The sequence below is a fragment of the Cupressus sempervirens genome, chromosome 11 (assembly GCF_028749045.1).
Source record: "Cupressus sempervirens isolate cs-2001-9-10 chromosome 11, ASM2874904v1, whole genome shotgun sequence".
In the NCBI taxonomy this organism is placed as follows: Eukaryota; Viridiplantae; Streptophyta; class Pinopsida; order Cupressales; family Cupressaceae; genus Cupressus; species Cupressus sempervirens.
In genome coordinates this window covers 587309383-587332859 of record NC_143128.1, presented here as the reverse complement: position 1 = coordinate 587332859, position 23477 = coordinate 587309383, and the positions used below count along the sequence as shown (strand labels likewise).

At 33.1% G+C, this 23477-nt stretch overlaps 2 pseudogenes; both read right to left on the bottom strand.

Moving 5' to 3' along the window:
• Window positions 1-5309: 5309 nt before the first annotated feature.
• LOC149531021 (uncharacterized) lies at window positions 5310-6048 on the bottom strand (annotated as a pseudogene).
• Window positions 6049-22466: 16418 nt separating this feature from the next.
• LOC149531020 (L-type lectin-domain containing receptor kinase VIII.1 pseudogene) lies at window positions 22467-23018 on the bottom strand (annotated as a pseudogene).
• Window positions 23019-23477: the final 459 nt, after the last annotated feature.

The window sequence follows — 23477 nt, the reverse complement described above, 5'->3', positions numbered from 1 at the left end:
TGACTTTTGTCACTTTTATTCAAAGATAAGAAATTAACTGTTTTTGTGCAAAATTTGTGAAGTTCATAACCTTTGTTCCAATTTTATAGAATTGAGTTAGTTACTAACTTTAAAATGGCTAATTATCAAAATGATGTATTTAAATGCAAGGCTGATATAATGTAATTATGGGGAGAAACTTTTTTCTAAGGGGAAACTATGGAAAATTTTCTAAGGAAACTTTTGGTCAAATGTTGTGTTGAAAGATTTTTGAACTTGTATATCTTCAAAAGGATAATAAATTTTCATGAGTCAAAATGTTTTCTTGAGTTATGATCATTATTTTATCATATGCTAAATTAGTGATTCTTTTATGCATTCCTGGATCATTTCTCTGGGTGCAAAGAAAATACGTTCATTTCATTGTATCTTAATTTGCATGTAATCCTGTATTACTTTTTCCATCATTACATCTATATTCTTAGAACCCCCTTGTGAACCATTATCTTTTGCAAGTCTTCTTTATAGTCATATGTCTACTATTGGGTTTTATATTCATACCATGTTTTGGTTTTTTTTTAATCTCTTTTTCTACTTTCAGGTGAAAAATACTAAAAATACCAAACACTCATATGATACGAGGGAGATGCCCCTCTCAAATGCAGAGGAAGGTTGTATTTTGATAGTGATCAAACTTCAATCTCTCCAATTGTTGGCACAATTGTCAATACTCCTTGGGTGAATAGGGTCATATTCAATGAAGAAATCCCAACTAAAAACCTCTTTACCAACAAGTTTCCACTTAATCATGGATTAGAAAACTATGGCATGCAAATGAATGACTAAGCCTATTTAGTAGAAATTTAAAGTCATTTCTAATGTAATGAAATTTGATGCATATTATACTCTAATTGTCATTTCTCCAAATATACTAATAATTTTATATATAAGTCTAATGTTACAAAAGCCATAATGTCAAACATTTTTCAAATGAATTTCACTTACCTTCTACTTTTTTTTAAATTCTAAAATAAGAAAAACATAATTTACTTGAGAAATTTATTGAGACTCAATCCTTTTTAAAAACCATCCTTTACTAAAGGAAAATAAAAGTCATAAATTACAATTCCTCTGTGACCACATAAGAGTCAATAGTCATAAATTGAATCATTTATATCAAAATCTAAATTTTCAACATCATGTCAGACTAATGACACTACAATAACCAAATAGATTTTAAACTTATTAGTCATAAGAATTCATGAAGGCATCTAGATACTAGAAAAGATGAGAAGTATTAAATTTATTTATATATCATTCAATCTTTTCTTTTGAAAAATGTTAAAATATTTGTCTTGTTCATAGCAAAGGCTAAAATATAAAAATGATTAAAATATTAGCAATATAAAACAAGGGCTCTACAGAGCTAGAGTCCTTGCCTTGTGCAAGGAAACTGAAGAAAGAGAATTAATAAGTATTGAAATAACTAAAGCCAATCTATAGCTAAAGCCAAAAGCATCAACAAAGCCCAAGTTGGCTTCGTATATATTTTTGTTTAAATAACTATTACCTCTTGAGTTTTGTTTTGAATAGCAATTGTCAACATTTGATTTAATTAGATAGATGCACTAATAAGTGATTTGTATTGCCAACTAAATAAATATTTTTTTTACGCTTACCCATATAATATCAAACATAATAGAAAGACATTCAAGAGATAAGAAAAAAAAGACTAGTAGAGGAAATATAACCTACTATGAATTATGCTTTAATCAAATCCACAAAGTCAAGACTTCTATGTTGAAATAACAGTATGATTACTAGAAGCACTGAATAGCTGGTTGCAATTGCAAGGATGTCAGTACATGAAACAATGCCAGAGTGTGCAGACTCAAGCTTCAATTTCATGCCATCTATCACTTCAAATCCTTGAAGAAGGTTTGCATTTGGAGCTATAGTCATCTTTCTTGTTAGAGTTGGTGTGTCATCTAATAATACCAAACAATCACATCTCTACACATATTACAAATGTTCTAGAGCATCAAAAATATTCATCTTCCACTATGTAACCACCAATTACTAGAAACTAAAAGTACCTATAAATCACACAAGTTTATTATTATTTTTAAATTACAAAATAGATTAGGTCAAAAATAGGTTGATGCTCTCTCTACCAAGCAACCTAAAAGAATTATCTTTCCAAAATATTACCAAATCTATATAATTTATGTTTAAACATTCATATCTTCTATTGAATAAAATTACAAAATAAGCTTGGGCTGAAGCTATCACTAAAAAGAAATAATTTTGCAAAAATTTCTCAACTAGCTTATAATCACAAACCATATAATAGAGAAAGATATATTGGCTCCTTTCTAAACTAGCTTATAATTGTGAGCCATAGGACAAATTAAGATATATACTAGTATGGTAAATTTTAGTTTGCAATGAAGTTATACATTATCGATTCATCATATTTTGTTAGAAGTTTAAAGAGGGTAAACAATCTATTTTGTCAGTGTAGAAATTCCTTAAAATAAGAAGTGGGTAAGGACTAATCACGTTAAGAAAACTTTCATGAAGATGAAAATGAAGAAGAGAAGCAACCATGTGAGGATCCTGAGCTACAAATATTTCCAACCCACTAAAAAATGTCCATTCAACCTCTGGACAATTGTGCAGATGGTATGTAGGCTTCACAGACCCTGAATCAACTTGTCTTGGTAGTTTCCAACAAGCACACCACCAACATTAGCACAAAAGAAAATCTTACAACAACTCTTCCCATGGTTGTAATAAAAACCCAGTAAGATCTACAAGTAGGATTGAGAGTTTCTTCACATCTATTACATAAATCTAAATCAATCTTTTCTAGCTTTAAAACTTATGGATGGTGATATCCTAGAGATATTATTCATACTATCTTGAATCACCTCAGCTTTAGATTTTGCTTGATGGGTTTTGAGTGGACAATAGTTGGCTCCCACATTTGTTTACTAAACTAGTACATAATTAAATAGATTTCACAGTCTTTTGCAACTTTAAATTCTTTTATATGTTTGATTGAATTGGCTTGGAAATATTTCCAATCAAGAAGAAAACTTTTCTCTCAAATTGTAAGCCATTTCTAAATGTTTATTATTGAGACAAAAATATACATGTTTTCTCGCAAATTGGTTTTAGAGTTTTCTATTTCTAATGTAATAACCACATTAATCTTGAGATATAATCAGTAAAAATTATATCTTTTCATACAAATGAATTGCATTGCTCTTATAATTGACATGCATCATACCTCCTCTACTTCCTCCATCTCTTCTTCATCATCATGTTCCTTGCATCTACTCTAAGTATAATGAATAAAAACTATGACACTTTATTACACTTTTAGGGATGCTATCTTGCTCAAAGATGCTATCTTCCACTTGTTACTACATGTGTTTCACTACATGTGTTTCACTACATGCATTTCAGATGTGGAAGCATTTAAGATACATATGAGTGGTTTTCTAAATGCCATCTATAGAGCATGCATGCATTTTCAGCTAACTTGTTGATCGATAAAAGAAAATACCACCAAAAAAAAAGACCCTTCTAATAAAAAAATCAAATAATACAATAAAAAATCACTTAATATAATTAAACACAAGACTATATGTTAAATGTTTCTTGCACAATTTTTAAAGCTAGATTAATTGAAAAAGATGCACATGAAAACTATAGTCTCCTACCTTAATGGCAAGAAACTAAAAATTGGGCAGAAAAAAAGAGTAGAAATCAACCATTTAAAAAAATACCTTCTACAATTTTTTAGGAATGATTGTTCTAATGGTACAATTTTCATGGTGCAACCAACGATAAATCTCACAATCCATTCCTTACACTAACTATTTCATGATATGGAGACTGAATCATTACTAAGATTGTGAATAATATATTAATATTATTGCGAATACATAATTTTACTAAAAATATTATATATTTCAATTTAGTAACATGTTCCCTTAGTTATTTATAAGAATATCCTCTAATATGTAGAGAGCTCATCATAAAAATTTAATCATGTAATAATACTTCTCCTTATTTTTCAATAATCTTATAGACAATAATACCAATAATATTAATGTGGTTTCAATGTATATGGATGCTAAAGCATAATTTAAGTGATATGAGACAATGATGTAGACATGTGATTGTTTTATTTGCCAAGTCAATTGTTTGAATCTTTGCTATAGAACTTCATTAGGTCTATCTTAAGTATGATGCCTATCCATAAAATTATTTAATTGAAAATCCCTATTAGGAGTCATTCAAATATGAAAGAAGCATCCTCCATGTGGAAATAATCTTTTTTCCATCTTTGATTTATTATTAGAAAATGTAAAAAAGAGCCACACCCAAAGTTTGAAGGTCAAATTGAAATTTTAAGCACCTAAAACTTAAATTGCCAATGAAATAAAGCTAATATTAAAATTTTAAAAAAATAACTTTCAAACCAAAAGGAGGAGTTTATGTTGATAGACATTGTTGGAGACAAACAATTGTTCTATTAGACAAGCCAATTGTTTGGATTTTTTCCATAAAAGCTCTTTAAGTCTATCTAAATGTCACGTCTATCCATAAAATTATTAGTCTCGCCTAGCATAGGCGGAGACTAATGTTTTCAGTCTCCTTTTTTCAATTAAATTGCTTCTTGAAATTTGTGCACAACAATTTTATAATATAAAGAAGATAGTTTGAAACATGTGTACACAATGAAATTTTTTTAGGGAGTTTTATTGTGTTTCTCTCTTGCTAGTATAGTTTTGGTATGCATTGGGTTATTCAAAATAATGTTCTACAACTTTTTCTTTCATTTGCACTTCCATTAAATTATTTAAGTTGTGATATGCAATTTCCCTTGCTTCAAACCCTTGCATCATTTGAGTTATTTAGAATGATATTATTGTATACAATTGTAGGAGACAGTTGGAGCAAATGCTACAAACGCAAGAATTTTCTATTTGAAGCTTATGCTAATGATCTTAACCAATGGAAGTTTTTTGGTTTTATAAATCTCTTGTGATCTTCTCAATGCCCTAGGATTGCCAAAAATTTACACATATACTATGCAAAGCTTGGAGTATCCTATGAAATATTTCCCTAATTTTGATGGCAAAACATAAGGTGCAAAGAATTTAGATTCATTCAATAAAAAACAATTTTTCTTTGCTATAATCGTGTGATGTAAATTGATGGATTTAGATAATGAAACTATGGGATGAATACAATTTTTTGAAAGGTAGTATTTTATTCAAGTTATATGCACGTGGGATGTTGAAACATACCCTTTAAACATAAGATCCAAAAATGAGGGACCTCAAACCCATCTAATTCTCATTCATTTTCTTTCTTTCATTGTGTTGTACTGCAATTTGAATCATTCCTTCGCTTTTAACTTCTTCATTGCTTTTATAAACCATTGATGTTCTCCTTTTAAGCTTTCTCTAATGAGGTTCTAGCCTATACTTGGTAGATGAAAATCCTACCAATTTGCATCCATCCAAAGGTATTAACATTTCTTGGTGACTAGTATTCTGCAATAGTTTCTCATTTGTGTTGTTGGAATTGGTAGATAGATTGGCTCTTGCTTCGAATTTGACCTATTTTCATAAATGGGAACATCTTGTTCTCCATGTTCATTAGAACCATTTCTATAGTGATTGTCTTAAGAATCAGTATCCGCAATCGTATAGTCATTGATATGATGAATTGATAGTTTATGATATATTTCTTTATAATCAGATGCCAACATAGGAAACTTAAGATTTTTTATTTATTTATTAGAAGCATGTTCTAGATCTCTTTCTATATTCTCATTTTGATCATCCATGGCTTGGCTCAAACTCAACTGCAAATCTCAGTTTTTCTAAAGAAGCCAAACATCCAGTAAACATTGAAGAGAAACATGTCAAGTAGAGCATTTCCCAAGGAATTCTTCATATCTAGATTTTTTGTGGAATCAAAAGCCTTTGAAAGCTTCAATTACAATAGTTGATCCAATGAATATTTACTAGAAGGTGGAAACATGGTACAACCTTACAGTTATGCAAATTTTATGCTCAATATGTTCCAAGCTAATCTATGCAGGATTGATTTATTTGATTATGTCAAGATCTTTGCTCAGTCTTATTCTTGATTATTCATATAAATTTTCCTTTTTTGTTATCATTAGTTGGACTTGTGTGAAATTCTTCTCCTATTATCTAAATGTATCTCTAGTTATATGGATAAAAATAAAAAGTTAAACACCTTTCAATCAGTCCAACGCAAGAAGTAATCTAAATTATCAACTACTCCATTACTATTTCGACATAGCAAAAGGTGGGACTCAAGCGGCATTGCAGCTCTTGTTTATTCCTAAGACAAATCTTGATGATCCCTCTTTCCAATTAATTCAAATCTAAAAGAAAATAGCTCCATCAAAATCTAAATTTTAAAATATAAATCATAATGAATCCATTAAATAAGGCAATATCAAATGTAAACTAAAGTTACCTTCAAACCAAAAGGATGAATTTACGCCTATCTACTCTAGGCCTTAAATCATTTAAATGGTTTTTGGAAAAAAAGAAGGTAAAAGTTCAGGAAATTTTTAGCTTGGTAAAACAAAAGAAGAAACCCAATATTATTAATTTTAATGGAAAGGGTAAGGACTCTTACGATTGCTTTCAGCTAACACTTAAAAGAGTGGTTGCACGAGCCGGTGGAAGGAATGAGAGATTAGGTTTCAGCGATCAGGTGAAGCGAAGATAATGGGTCAGGCAACCAAAACCATACACGGAGAAATGATGTCACCCTACAAATGAAACGAACCCTCTACGTGGATTAGTGGAGTGATGACGAAAGCAATTTCCAATGTGTATTAGAAAGCAGGTTAAAAGAATATCTTACTGGCTCGACTTATGGCGCCGCTATATATACAGAGTTATGCGCATTTATTTTACCATCAGCGTATCTCACTTCGGTTTCTAAAAAGAAATTTGAATTTAGAGAAGAGAATGGCACCGAGGGCCAACGAACTTTTTGTGATAGTTTTCATTGTGTGTTGTACCTATGTGACTGCAAGTAGAAAGTTATTAACAGACAGCCCACCAGCTGAAGAGGAGGGGTCTTCAAGTCCGAAGACCATCACCTTCTTCATGCATCACATTGCGGAAGGACCTAATCCCACTCTTAATGGGAATGGGAATGGCCCTCTCCCGCTAACCATTCCAAGTGGAGCCATCAACAATTCTCCTTTCACCACTGGAGGAGGGCAGGGCAATATAGGCTCCCTCATTCCCGGCTTAGGGTTTCAGAATTCCTTCCCCAACACAAACATTGTTAACAATGTAAATGGAGGAGCGCAAGGCTTAGGCTCTCTCATCCCTGGCTCAGGACTTCAGAACTCTTTTCCCAACACAAATATTATCAATGGCGGTCTAAACCCTCAGAATTCTCTCGGGGGAGCCTTGAATAATGTGATAGCGATTGAGGACACGTTGACCGAAGGGCCCGATCTTCATTCCTCTAACGTGCTTGGAAAGGGAGAGGGATATTATTATCACTTGCCCACCCCTGCTGAGAAGGAAGATCTTAATACGATGTTGCTGGCTTTCACGGCCAAATTCGAAGGTTCTGAATACGGAGGCAGCAGCATTGAATTCGCAGGCAAAGACGACACGTCATTAGAAGAGAGGGAGATTGCAGTGGTGGGAGGAAGTGGTGTGTTCCACAATGCTCAGGGCCATGCTCTCATTCAGACCGTTTCCCACACAATCGACGAGACAGTGCTCAAATTCACCGCTATCGTTCCCTATGAATGAAGTCATCCGCGTGTTTCTCCCCCCAACTTCGTTTCTTCTGTGTTTTTGCGTTTTGTGATTATCTTGTGCTATTTTGTGGCTATGTTCATTGTCAATAGGTACTTCCTATGTGTTATAAGTTTCACTCTCCAAAACTCCTTGCAAAAAACCATCCATTCGCTTAATGTGGGATGAATCTTGATGATATGAATAATCTACTTCCTTTTAAATTGATAGTTCATCATTATTGGAATGATTTAAAAATTGATCGTTCATCATTATTGGAATGATTTATACCTTTCTAATGTATAAGGTATTAGAAGTGATTTTAAATGAAGAAAATGTGATGTTCATGTGTTTAGATACTTGAGTTGCAAATATAATTTTTTTTTTAAATTTGTAGAAAGTTAAAGCTAATGTTTTTGGATAATTAATAGATTAAATAAGTCTCAAAAAGATCACATTTCTATTCAAACCTTGAAGAATACTCAACATATTTTAGAGAGGTGAAATATATCTAATATTCTTGAATAACTTTTTTTTACTGCTATTGTGGAGTTTAATATCATAATTATGACCAGTGAATAAGAAATATAATTTATAATAAAAATTACAATAAAACAAGAGAACTAAATATCTATTTAGAGAAACCAAATCACAAAGTCCCATAGACAAAGCTATGGAGATTTAAAGTTAAATATTTTTACTTGTTCCAAATGTTGAGTTGAAGACAAATGCATTCTATATTTTATAAGTAATCAATAATCCTCATAATGATTCTTAAATATCATTGAGACAAACCATTCACGATGTTCATTTTAATATCATACTCTTGTTATTCATTATACACAAAACTTATCACTCGAACAATAGAAAAAGTAACATTTCCCTACTTTTTACTATTGTGAAATTAATTTTAATATACACTTTAACAAGATTAAAATTTGTAGGCAACTATTTCATTGCAATTCATATTCTCACAAAAGACAAGAAAATAAATAAGAAATTTGGCAAGTGACAAACACACTATGTTCAATCTTCAATACAAAACTTAGAATATCAAGAGATCTACAAATTTAACAATACCATATGATACCACCTAGTACTTTTCAAGCAACATGCATAATGTGCTCATTGTATTTTAAATCACACTAGTATGAAAATGATCCTATGTTTTCATGATCATTCAAACAACCAAACCCCAATTTTCATAACCCTCTAGTCATCATAAAATTATGTAAGAATAACTATTAATTGATTTTCCATGTAATCAACTCTAGATCTAGGGAGTGAACTTTGCAAAAGATTAAATAAACCTATTTTTGTTGCATGTGAATTATTTTTTTGTCATAAAATTATGTAAGCGCAACTATCACTTTCTTTTCCATGCGATTCTTAATTGTAGATATAGGAAGTGAACTTAATAAAATATTCTTAAAATATTCTTAAAGGTTAAATATGTGACATATTAATCAAATATAAAATAAGATTTTAAATTTTTTAAAATTTATCTGATAATTACTTTTTTATTAAAAAAAATCTTCCCTACAAACTATGAAGATATTATATTTGTAATATCTTAAAATAAAACCCAAAAATATGTTCATATAATAGTTAAAATTATAATAACATTTGATATGTATAAGATACATATTTTTTATTTTTATTGAATTTTAATTAATATAATTTTTATTTTTAATGTTAAAAAGTAGTTATTAAATGGACATAGATGACAATAATGGTAAATAACCTATGCAATTGAGACAAGTAGAACAAAAAATTTCTATTTGTTTTCAAAACAAAATTATTTTAAAATCTATACATCACTACAAATTCAAGTAAACATTTTGATACCATAAATGACTAATTCCAAAGAATATTTTGTGGTTTCCACTCAATACATTCCATATTTATGTTTTAATTTCTAAACACATCAACATCATACCTTATCAAAAAGTTTATAATTTTATATTTGTCTATCCAATTAGAGGATTATTGCACTAGTTTTTAATTATGTAGGGAGGGGAAGGTCCCCGATCCTTCACATAGAGTCTCATTGTAACAAACAACACAACAAAGAAGAGCACAATATTAGGCCAAAATGGCTTGAAACAACCCAACACTTAGATTAAAATATTTAAAATAAAAATAACAAAAGAGTAACCCTTATTCCATCTATCCCTACTATTCTAGTTAATTTTAGTTAACCAAATGTTATAACAATTGTAATTATATTTATAAAAAACAATTATAATAATCACAAGCATAGTTCTTAATCCCCTAAGTCACATCATGGTATATCTAAACATATAAAAGAGTCTTAGGAATGCCACTAACCGGTAAAGGATAGAAAAAAAAAAAACTAAGAATGAAAAAATCAACAAATAGTTGATCATTTGAAAATTCTCCCAATTTTTGGTAAGGCTGAGAAAATTCTTCTTAAAACTTTCTTCTTTGTCCCGATCCTTTTCTGGGTTCTCTAGGTCAACCTTGTCCCTTTTCTAGTGATACTTTTTAATTATTCTTCTTCATATAATCATCTCCACTATTGAGTTCTACATAATCTCATATAGAATATTGTACATAGAAAAGACCACCTTGTTCAAATCATCTCAACATGCCATAATGGGAACCACTTCTCCTAGGGCTGAAATTATTCAATTTAAAGTATCTAAGTGTTAGAAAGTATAGTCCACCTAGATACTTTAAACTATTCTATTTAGAGTATCTCAATGTGTGCGTTTGAATACAAACTCTTCATCACGTCTTCTATCTCTATCTAAGTTCACATAACTAGATTCTATCTTTGTTAGGAGATATAATCCAAACAACATTAACTATTATCCAAAAACTCTATTTAAATGTCTTTACCAAATCTTCAATACCTCTACATTGTCTTTGAATTCTCATATGCACTCTTACTTGTAGCATGAACACATTGTGTACAACATTATTTCAAGTTCACATAGGCTCATCTAAATAATCCTCGATCCTTGCAAAGCCAAACTCTATCCGTTGCTTTGCTAGTCTCATAGAATAACTAGTATGTTGACATCAATGAAAAAATCTATCATGAATGCACCACACAACCTCTAAATCAAGTCTCCAAAAATTATAGGATATCCCTTCCTATAGGAATACCATCAACATTCATGCTTAACAATCTCCCCCTTATTCATGAATAATGGATACTCCCCCATGTGTAATTATGAAAATTTTTAACGTAACATGTAAATGTAATATCTTAAGATGGTTTTATACTATAATTGTAAATTAGGAAAGCCTCAAGGATGACTAATTTATAATTTGCTCTAGGACTTGACATAAAGGAAAGATTTTTTTCTTGCAGTAGAGTGTGGTTTTTGTGTGTAAATAAAGTTTGAAAACTTGTATGTGAGGTTCAGTGAACATGATAAAGAATATCTTTTGATAAGAGAAGTGTTTGGTGCAGTTGAGGTGCATTGAGCTTACAAAGGGACTTTTTTTCTAAAGAAGTTGTTGTTAGCTAGCTATATATAGGTATTATTCTTTGAAGGATGGTACTAAGGCTAGTTGGACAACGGGCTTGGTAGACTTTCCCTAAAGATGTTTGGAGAATGGGTCCTTCTACCTTTCACAATTCCAAATAGGGTTGAAATATCCTAACATGGATTCAAAGTCTCCTAATAGGAACTGATATGTACTATATGTATTTCATTGACTCCTACCATGGTTCATCCTCTTACAAGGAATATATATATTAGTACATCATTTTGTGGGTACCATCACCATTTGGGATTTCCCTCTGATTTGGTGTTATTATGTATGGTGATCCTGCTATGGTTGGTGCATCTACTATTTACATGATTTTAAATTAATAACTTGGTAGTGAGAGTTGTTTTAATTTGATAACTGATTCAACCGCACCCCCCACTCAGTTATCTTGGTGGACTTTACTTTCTAACACTAAGTAACCTTTAATAATCTTCATGGTTTCCTATCCTTCTTCAGTTTTCATGGGGATTTTGTTGCTAGTATTCACATGTGCTCATATGAAAGGGATATCCAAGATGTTTTCCCCTATCTCAATAGACCAATTATACTCTTACTTAAACAATTCCTCCTCTTTACTTATGCAATTTTTATCATTTGAGTTATTGGTGTTCTCTCCATCTGTTGGGAAAAACTCTTAATCTCTCTTATGTATCAACTTTTCATCTTAATCATATTATTTTTCCTTTATGATCTTTAACCTAAAATATCACCCTTCCCTAGAATTCCCTTCCTATAATTTCCACCTTTTTCACTATATAGATTTCATGCTCCTCATTTTCCTTCTTGAAATATTCTTGGTCAACATCTACATACATCTTCCTTTTGGATCTAGTTTTCCTAGCTTTGGAAGGAGTAGACATTTTAGTAGGGGCCTTAAGCTTTAGGATGGTCACATCCAAGAGTTTCTCTTCAAAGGAAACAATCGTGATAATATGGTCCTTGGTGGAAATCTTAAAAGCTTTAGACCTTTTTTTCCCTTTCTTTATTTATTTATTTATTTTTGTCAGGGGTGGTGGGGGGTGTGGGTAGGGAAAAGGGGATGGGGAATTTTCCTTAAGGGGACCAAAAATAATCAATTCAATACACACTAAGCTTTTAGGTTTTTGGGTCAATTGAGGGAAGGCTAAAAAAATGACCAATGGAAGGAGTATGGTTAAACGCATGCTAGTAGAGGAGATAAATCAAACCTTGGTGTTAAAAGGGATTCTCACGTTTCTCAAGCTATTATAGAGTGATGAGAATATGACAAAGAGACATTAATTTTTTTCTTGTGTCTAAGATGGTTAAGGATAGGAAATTTGTGACCATGGAGTATGGTGAATAGACCTTCAAGAATAAAAAGGTACATGACAAAGAGGCTGACAAGATAGTAAGGAGGAGGAAGATAAGTTCTCTTGTACCCATTTCCTAAGGGAACCATCACTAGTTTCTCATATTTCATTAAGAAACCCTCTTTGTAATATTTTTAATCCATTATGCATATCCTTTCCACCCTATCAATGTCACACTTAAGTTTGATAGCCTCCACTATTGACTCTGGGGTAAGCAAAAACCAAACATTTTCAATTGTTACCTAGCCTTCATGGTAGGAATTTGCAAATTTTAAACATATAATTAGTTTTTAAAAACTTTCCTTGCAAGTAAATATAGAGACAATCATACCCCTACAAAGATATCAAGTAAATGTCCTTATTTTGGAAAATCTCTTTACAATCCCTAGTCTTAACCTTCTTTAGTGGCCCTTGCATTTGATGCACTTTATTTTAATCCTACTTAGAGACCTCTTTCACCATTCCTATATTAGGAAAATCCCTATAAACAACTCTTTAGAGTAAAATTATAATAAGAAATAATAGACATATTCTTGAATAACAGAAGAAAAAAACTTAGGCTTTGAAATAAAAATAATCCTTAATATTTTAAAATTCAAGTTAGAATGATGGGTAATTAAGATATTGCACTTGATAAGATGTATGGATCCCATTGGAGGATTATTCAACATGGTCAAAATACATTCCCCTTCCTTTTCTAATTTTTAAGCCTACTTGCTAATTTTAATCTCTTTAATACTTTTCTTGAAATAATTGCTTAAATCCTTCATTCTTATGAACCCATTTTAGAAATTAAATTCTAGTGTATGATAATTAATGATGAATTTCATTCTTATTAGATCATCTTTAATAATATATTTGGTTTGAAGAAAATATTAACTATTTTTCTTTTATCAAGAATATATATGGAAATATTATGCTTATTAATGATATCAATGTTCATTCTCAAATTCTTTCTACCTAAGTTATTCCATTTGTCCATGATTATATAGATTTTCTTGCTTCCCACCATAGTCAAATAAAAAGGGAAAGTTTTTATATTAAGAGAGAGGCATGGGTAAAAGAAGGAAATTATGTTTCGTTTGAGGAAATATAAGGGAGTTAGGACTTGAAGGGTTATGATGAGCATATGTCAAACTAGAAGGTTTTCTATTAACCCTGCATGACACAAGTGGTGTTGTTTAGGTGGAAAAATGTGTTTGGCTAACCCCTTTTAGATATAATAAATTTGGTTGAAATTGTAAGAGTTTGCCTTAGGGAAAAATTCACCCAAGACCAAGGAACTCAAGCATAAGCACAACAATAGACCAAAAGAGTATGATCAGAATGATGACATGATATTCATTCAATGTGAAAGTACACTAGGAGTGCCTGTATATAAAGGCCTCTAGAATGCTTCTAGAATGCATAGGAATTAGTAACATGATAAGTCATACAACTAGGCACATGTCCACTAGATATGGGTTATCCTCCATTAAGCACAGAAGTAAGTGTGATGATGAGAGGATAAGCCTACAAAGGTGTAGCACACAAAATTATATTGTAGACACCATGTGCTAAATTAGGAGTGCAAATAACTATGTTGTCTATATGACAACTCAGTTAATTATGCAAAATCCAATGTTGTAGACACCATGTGCTGAATTAGAGTTGCTTACTCCAGTGTTGTCAACATGACAACTCATAAGAGTATGCAAACTCCTAAGTGTCTCACTTAAGAAATAATAAAATAATGCATTAACTTGAGTAAACTTAAGTAAAATGTAATAAGTAAATACTTATTTACACCAAGACTCCCCCTTAAGTGCAACTTAGGGGAATGCACTTAAGCTTACGAAAGCTAGTATAAAATGCATGATGGGTCCTAGCTACTAGGCCATGTTAGGTACCCATGTATATAATGCAATGCAATCTCTCATAAAGTGGAAAAAGAGGGAAAACCCCATGGGAAAAACCCTCCCCCAAAAAGAGAGATGAAAAATCAAGATGCATGGATGGATGGAGTAATCAAGACCCCCCCCCCCCCCCATTATGACATACATCAAGTATATACAATAAAGAAATATGAGATGGAGAAAACCCCATAAGAGGAAAATGTCCCCCCCCCCCACACACAAGAGGGAAGAAGAAGAGAGAGAAGGTAGTCCTGCCCCCCCCCCCCAAATGTAGAGTGTCGATCAGTGATAGTTGCTCTGATGTAGAAGTTGATCCATGACTGCTAAATAATGTTCCTCCCCTTTGAAAGAAATAATATAATAGGTACATAAGAGATGCTTCCCCTGTGTGTAGAAAGAATCATGATGATCAATGATGCCTCTAAAACCTACTCAACTATCCCTGTGTCGATACTGACTATTGCCCCTTCCAATGTTGCTAAAAAGAATAATGTTGTATCTAGCAAGGATGGATGTAGAACCTATCCCAAAGAGCCTTCTATCTCCCTAATTGATAAAGAGACCTCCTGCAACTACTGTACATAAGGATCCACAATCACATCAACTTGTGAAGATTGATCATATAGAGAATGAACATGAGGGTCAGAGTGAGCCCTTGCAACAACTGAAGAAGGATCTTTTTCATCAAGGAGAAGATGTATATCATCAATGATGTCTCCCAAATCTGCAATGTGTGACTCCACAAACAAACCTGAAATATTTGCTATTTAGTCATCCTCTGATGCTGGAGCTGGAAGACTAGGTGTACCTTGCTATTCTAGACCTATCATTGTGGCAATATATGCATGTAGAATGTGCTGATGATGTGACCTCTCCCTATATTTTTCAACAAGATCCCATTTATCTGAGTCTGTTGAATCACTATCACTGGTGTCACTATTAGTTTCCACAATGTATGAAGGGCAGAGAGGATTAGAGGATAAGCTAGGTGAACTTTCCTCAAAGTATACATTCCTCTCTATGAAAATCTCAGGTGTCTTAGGATCCATAAGTCTGTATGCCTTAACAACATCTTCATATCTGATGAAAGTACAAGGCCTAGGTGGTGGTGCCTTGCATCCCTTGGAAGATATGTTTGACCATCCTGGACAACTAAAGATTTTGAAGTGTTTCACAACTAGTTTTCTGCCGCACCATGCCTCCAAATGAGTCTTTCCATCTAAGGCATTATGAGGAAACCTATTAAGTATGTGATTAGCACTGCATATAGCTTTGACTTCAAGTGTAGGATCAAGAGACTTGGCTTGTATCATGCAACTTGCCATAGAGTTAAGAGTTCGCAACCTCAGTGCTGCAACATCTGTCTTATGTAGACTAAATGCTGGTGGATTTTGAAGATCAATACCCTCAAGTTTGTAAAATTCTTTAAGTCTTGTGTTCACATATATGCTTTCATTGTCCATCCTTAGAACTTTGATGGCTTTCCTTGATTGCTATACAACATGACTCTTGAAGGCTAGAAACTTGTCCAACACTTCATTCTTGTGATGAAGAAAATAGACCCATGTGTAGCATGAAAATTCATCAATGAAAGTAAGTATGTAGTGACCCTAGTTGATTGATGTTACAACAAAAGGACCTGCTAGTACCATGTGAACCAACTAAAGAACAACTTGTGCTCTTGAAGACTTCCCTTTAGTAAACTTCTCCTCTAGATGAATATTCACTGAACATGTTGAACATTCACCCTTAGAAAAGTTGATTGTAGGTAGACCTTTGACCATGTTTTTTGAGAAAAGTTGCTGAAGATAGCAAAAGGAAAGATGACCATAATACTCATGCCATAATTTGATTTTTAGATGAGATTGAGTCAACAAAGCATCTGAAGGAGGCTTAGGCACAAAGTGGGAGAAAGAATACAACCTTGTGTCATGATTAACTTTCCCCACCGCAACCAATGAATCATCTTTGAGAGTGCGCACCATCACTGAATTTGGAAGGAGCTCAACTTTATTTCCATCTCCAAGGTGAGTAACTTGGTAAATTGAGAGGAGATTAGAGCTTAGGTTAGGAACATAGAGAACATCTTTGAATTCCCCATTTTCCATCTCCACTTGTCCTTTCCCTTTAGCTTCCATTAGTGTATTATCTCCTACAATGATGTGTAGTACCTTGGATTGCTTCAATGAAGAAAAATATCCTTTTGAAGAACCCATATGATATGAGGCACCTGAGTCAAGAATCCATTCCATTGAAGAACTTGAGTTTTCCATAAGTGCTTGCCCTTTGCCCTTTGAATCTGAAGATGAGGATCCTTTCTCCTTATAAGCATTAGGTAGTGGAACATTGCATCTCTTTTTGATGTTCATTAACTCATGAATCTTTTTATGATAACACTCATGTTCATCATGACCCAACTTCTTGCAATAGGCACACTTTTTCTTCTCCTTATTATTGTCACCCTTCTTGTTTGAATTTGAGGAAGACTTGCCTTGTTGATTTTATTGTGGTGTTTTCTTTTCTAAATCCTCTTGTTTGTTATTTTTCCACTTCTTTTTCTTTCCCTTTCTTTTATTTGAAGATTGACTAGCTAAATTTTGAGAACCCTCAGTATTTGCCACCAATGCCTTAGACTTGGATGAATTGAGAATCCCCATTGATTTTAACTTCTGTTCTTCTTCATCCAATAGTTGAGCATAATGATCAAAAGAAAGTTTCTGATAGGCAGCCCCTAATGTAGTATTTGTGGTGTTATAAGAAGAAGAAAATGTGGAGTACTCAGATGGCATCTTATTATGAATGAGATAGGTTAACATGTCATCTTTAATAGGACTCCCACAATCATCAAGTTTCATTCTTTATTCATTCACCTTTATGATAAAGTCTTGTATAGAATCAAATGTCTTTGGATCTAAGAAGACAAGATCATCTTCAATTTTGTAAAAGTCCTCCTTAGACACTTTACCATATAGGTTTTCGAGGGTATCCCAAGTTTCCTTGGATGTATGAGACTTCTGGATTTGATAGACGATCTTGTCTTCAACCCCCAAAAAAATACCACCTAGGGCTTTCTTATCTGTTTGTTTTCCAAGCAAAGATTTCACTTCTAGATACTTGATCACATGTTGGTTTAGGAAGGGTAACATCTACATATTGAGAAACTCCATTATGCATTAAGTGACACCACATTTTAATTGACCATGTAGCATAGTTATGTGGTGTTAATTTTGGAGACTTGAAATTTTCCATGATGCAAAAAATGAAAGAAAATAGTAGGAAAAGAGGAACACAATACCAAGAAACACCCCCCCTTTTCACTCAATCAAGAAACCCCCCCAAAAAAGATGCTTTTGGCACTTTATATGTAGTGCATTTACAATAGCCACTTGCCAATTTTGGCCATAGTGGACTTCTAATTTTTCCTTTTACAACCTCCTTATGGAGTTCAAACTAGAACATTACAATGTATCTCAAATATGCAACAATTTTGAAGTTATATCAGAGTATTACAATGCAAAAAAGGACCTAATTCTAAAAGTGATACTTTTGTCCAAACAACCCTATAATCTAATTGTAGATCTGGAAAGTAGAAAAAAAAAATACACTTTCAAAAAAAATGGAACTTGTTTTCAAGTCCAAAAGAGCTCGTACGGAGCAATTGAAGTTTCAAAATGTAGGATTATATAGGTTCATTTGCCAAAAGATGCAATTTTTGACAAATCCGTGCACCAAAACTAGAAAAGAACTACACCACTGAAAAGTTTAGAAAATTCTAGCCAAAACCAAAAAGAATTGCACCTGATTTGGAGCCTGGATAACTAAGATATGGCCTCCCAAAGTCAGACTGTCAAATCAAAAATCAATCTAGAGAGGGGTTGGATCAGCAAAAGATGAGGTTAAATTTGATGGTCAAATAGGCATCGTAGCAGTTCAAATTTTACTGGGGATGATGGTCAGACGACTATCAAATTTAGGCTCATGAAATTGATGATGTCAGCGAAAACTCTGCCCTTGGCTAATGTCATGCTGACATAATGATGATGTCAGCACCATACAGATGGGTACACATAGTAAAAAATTGTACAAATTTTTTAGACATATCAATCTGACATTGTCTCCATGTGTCTTGCTGATTAGATGGGATGCACAGTAGATTAGCTATCTTGGCCATGTGCCAGGTTTGTTGGCTAGATGTTGTGGTGATTGGGTACCTCTGATTGTGGATTGGTCCATGTGGAGATCGTGATGCATGCTATGTTGTTGGGGAGTTTGGTCGTAGGTGCCACATGGCAGTATAGGCTGAGCAAAGCCAAATTATTACAAAGTTGTTGTCATAGTGTTTGGGCGTAGTCCGACTACCAAAAATTTCAAATTGCGGTGCCAAAGAGTTTTTACGACAGGCAAGACATATTCTTTAGTCCCACATTAGTGGGAGATAAGAATGCTCCAAAGTTTAAAAAGAAAGCCCCACAGAGCATAAAAAAATAGTGAGGCCTCTGGTTGAAGTGTAGTCACTAGTTTAATATGTGAGGGCCGAATTCTGGTTTGCCAGGAATTTGGTTGAACCTGCTTGGATTCACTAGCCGGTTCCTGCAAAAATATTTCTCTGCAAGCCCTATTGGGCAAAAAAAAAAATTGAAGAATACACAATTCAAAAAAATAATTGCAGACAATAATTAATATTCAGATCTAAAAATAAAATGCACAGATCGAATAAATGACCATACCCAGTTTGCAAATCAGGCTTTCGGGTGCTGGTTTGAATTTTTTTTTTTGCCTCAAAATTTACTTTGGCCCAACATATGCAAATTTATAGCCGATTTTCACCGAATTGACATTCTTGGAGCAATCATGAAGTCCGCTTTGGCTCTAAACACTCCCAATTTTTGTGGATTCTCTAGATCTAGGTCGAGGTGTTGAAGTAGGAATGGTCTCGAACATCTATGTGAAGAGAATGTCCCTCAACTCTAATACCATGTAAGAATTTGGTTTTTTTTGATACCATGTAAGAATTTTCCTTAGGGAAAATTCACCCAAGACCAAGGAACTCAAGCACAAGCACAACAGTAGACCAAAAGAGTATGATCAAAATGACAATATGATATTCATTCAATGTGAAAGTACACTAGGAGTGCCTATATATAAAGGCATCTAGAATGCATTGGAATCATCAACATTATAAGTCATACAACCAGGCACATGTCCACTAGATATGGGTTATCCTCCATTAAGCACAGGTGTAGGTGTGAAGATAAGAGGATAAGCCTACAAAGGTATAACACACAAAATTATGTTGTAGACACCATGTGTTAAATTAGGAGTGTGAATATTTGTGTTGTCTACATGAAAACTCAGTTAATTATGCAAACTCCAGTGTTGTAGACACCATGTGCTGAATTAGAGTTGCTTACTCTAGTGTTGTCAACATGACAACTCATAAGAGTACGCAAACTCCTAAGTGGCTCACCTAATAAATAATAAAATAATGCATTAGCCTAAGTAAACTTAAGTAAAGTGTAATAAGTAAATAATTATTTACACCAATAGAAGTGATTCTTATTGAGCCCCCCTTAATCTATATATAGGCTGAACAAGCTCTTAGCAACTCATTTTTGCTAGAGTGGTTTTTAGAGTTCTTAAAGAAGACAATTTGGGCTTTCAATCACATCAGGTAGGCCATTTAAAAAAATGTTTTTTAGTGTTTTTAGTTAGTATATGTTTATAGATTATTTTTAGGATATTTTAGTTTAGTTATACTTTTAAAATTAATAGATATGTTTTGTAGTTTGATATATTAATCAAATGATAGTTAATTTAGTGATGCAAATTAAAAGTAGTAAACTATCTAGTCAAATTAAATATAGATGACTATAGTCAAATACAACTTAGCTTACCCTACACATAGATTAAATGTAGATAACCATTGTAAAAATCAATCCTAGTTAGCTAATAGTTGTAGATTAAACATAGTTAATGTAGATTTAACATAGATGAACTCTAGTTAACTTTATTTTAAATGTAGTCAACCTAGTAAAACTAATCTAACATAGAACTTAAGGTAGTTTTAAGCATACATTAAAACATAGAAGTAACATAGGTATAGAATATATAGTTAACTAGATGTTTCTATTAATAACTGAAACAAACAAATTACAACTAGTAAACATCTACAAAACAAAATATTTCTACTATTGTTACAAAATAACTTCTACTTGCACTATAGGGTTGTATAAAAATTAGTGTTTCCTCGGAGAAATCACTGCTCTTCAAGGCAACACAAAAAATGACTTAATGCTAAATCCTCTCTGTTAAACCATAATACAAAAAGACCAACTTGCTGCTGAAAATTCAACCTACTATTTTCTTCTATTGAAGGCTTTGTTCTGGTTACATACATATATCTATAAACTGGAAACATTATTCTTATTTTATGATTTAGGAAACTTAACCGCTAAGAAAACTTGACTTGCTTAAAAAACCTTCACCACCATGTCATTAGAAGGAAGAGGGATTATATTTATGAACAACCATAAATATTGTTTTGTTGCTCAAGATCCTTAAGCTTCTCAAGCTCTTGAATAGTAAATGAGCTACTCAAGAAAGCCTTTGACATATCTAGGCAAAATCTGATTTATAAAATCAATAAATTCCAACAAGATAAACCTGCACAAATGGATGATCTCTAGGTGCCTGCAAGCCCCAAGTTTCAACTACCTCGAGTTGATTTTATCCTCCAGCAATCCTTTCCAATCTTTTTCACGGCTTTCGCCACATCCTCTTCAACCCCAAAAATAGATCTCCCCTCCCCCCTGAAAATGTAGTTATTTTCCTTTTTTCTATCCTTTTGTTTCCCCACTTATCACTCCACTTCTAGTTAGTGTAATGTATTAACCTACATAGATTTTTGGTTGATCAAGTAAATCTTCTAAGTCTTACTTGTGTTTGTTGTGCTCAGAAGTGGTACTTCTCATCTAGTTAATTAATTCCCTTGTTATGAGAAACACATATTCAAGCCATTCTTGTTCTTCCTATTCTTCTTAACATCAAGGCAATAATTATATTTTTAATGCTAAAGAACCTACGTCCCACTGACTCCTATGTATTAAATATAATGAGGCAACTATTAGTCTTCTACTTGATGTGTTATTTTTTTTTTGCCAATTTCTAACTGAAATTTCAAAGACATGTGACATTATTTAGGTAGAATAAAAATAGAAAGGATTGATTTCTTTTCCTTGCACATAATATCTACTTTTTAATAAAACAAACAAATAAACCAATTGCATACTTTGTTCATCACATTTTCCTTAAACAATCACATACTCAAAATTATATTCAAGATCAGAGAGACATAGTTTGAAAATAAAATGATGTGTATTATCTAAGTGCATGTGTGCACACACCAGACATCCCATACCAACCCTCCCTAAGAGCTAACCTCCTCTACCTCAACCACACTCTCGCCTTCTAACATGCACAACTCACAAAATTGAAACATATCAATGAATTAGTATTCCTAAATTACCATGATTAGAGAAATAAAATATATCGATTTAACTAATGCACATTATAAATCATAAAATCACATATCACTATATTCTAAACCATAGATTCATCATAATGTTAAACATTAACCATACATCATAGTCATGAAATCGAACATGTAAACCATCTATTATCAATACAATAGCCTAACAAAGAGATAATAACATGTTGATAAAGAGATAATAACATGTTGATATAATTGAATCATCTAGCAATATCAATTAATGAGTCTAAATCGAAATCCATAATATTTCGACACAAGTCAATCATAAGTCTAAGTCTAATATAATCAGATCATCCAAATATCCGAAAACATAGGAGGTCTAAGGTCGAATCATGACAGATGTACACAGTATTTAGACTCTCTCAATATTCCATGTATTTTGTGCAGTGCAAAAGGTTCTATCAAACATGGACGATAAAGCAAAGATAGGAGCATGACAGGTTGTGTACACTGTTTTTGGATAACCGGGGGTAAGAGGAGGGAGTGGAGATTTCATTTTCAGGATATCAACCACCTGTCTTATGCTCAGTCTCGCTGTCGGATCCAGATGAGAGCACGACAACCCCACTAACAACACCCTCTCCATCTCCTCGCCATTGAAATTCCCTTCCAGCTTTGCATCTGCAGCGTCCAGAATCTTGCCCTTTCCATACAAGTCCCAAACCCATTCGACTAATCTCCAATTATGGTCTTCCAAACTCCGGTCCACAGCGATTTCTAGACACACTGCCCCAAAACTGAACACATCCGATTCTGAGCTTGCCTTCCTTGTAAGCACACATTCAGGTGCAAGATATCGAAATGTGCCTGCCACCATTGTTGTGTCAGAAGCTGCACGACCACATTCCACAACTCTCGCCAGTCCGAAATCCCCCAGCTTTGCTATGAATTCGGCAACCAGCATTACATTATTGGCCTTTATATCTCAGTGCACTACACGCTGTTCCCACTCCTTCTGGAGATATAGAAGAGCAGAAGCTATGTCAAATGTATGAGGCGTTCTGTGCAGAGACAATATTAGCGCTTCCTCGCAGAAAAAGATCAGTCGGGAGAGAGGCATTGAAGTTAAGTTCACTCCACCCTTCTGCACCGAATGGGAACAGACCAAAGAATAAGAAAAACAAGAATGCGAGGAGGTTCGTCATACGTGATGTGAGGCAGAGACGTTATACGCATATCATGGGTAGAACATGCTCTCTTATTGCAGTAAACATGTCGCAGGCCTACAATGCTTTGGATGTCCTCTTCCTTGGGGCTATTAACTATGTAGATCATGGTTTTAGTGGGGCGTTATCTGAATTTCGACCTATGTATTAAATTAATATTTCCGGATTTTCCAATGATTCAGATGTATTTCTTTGTC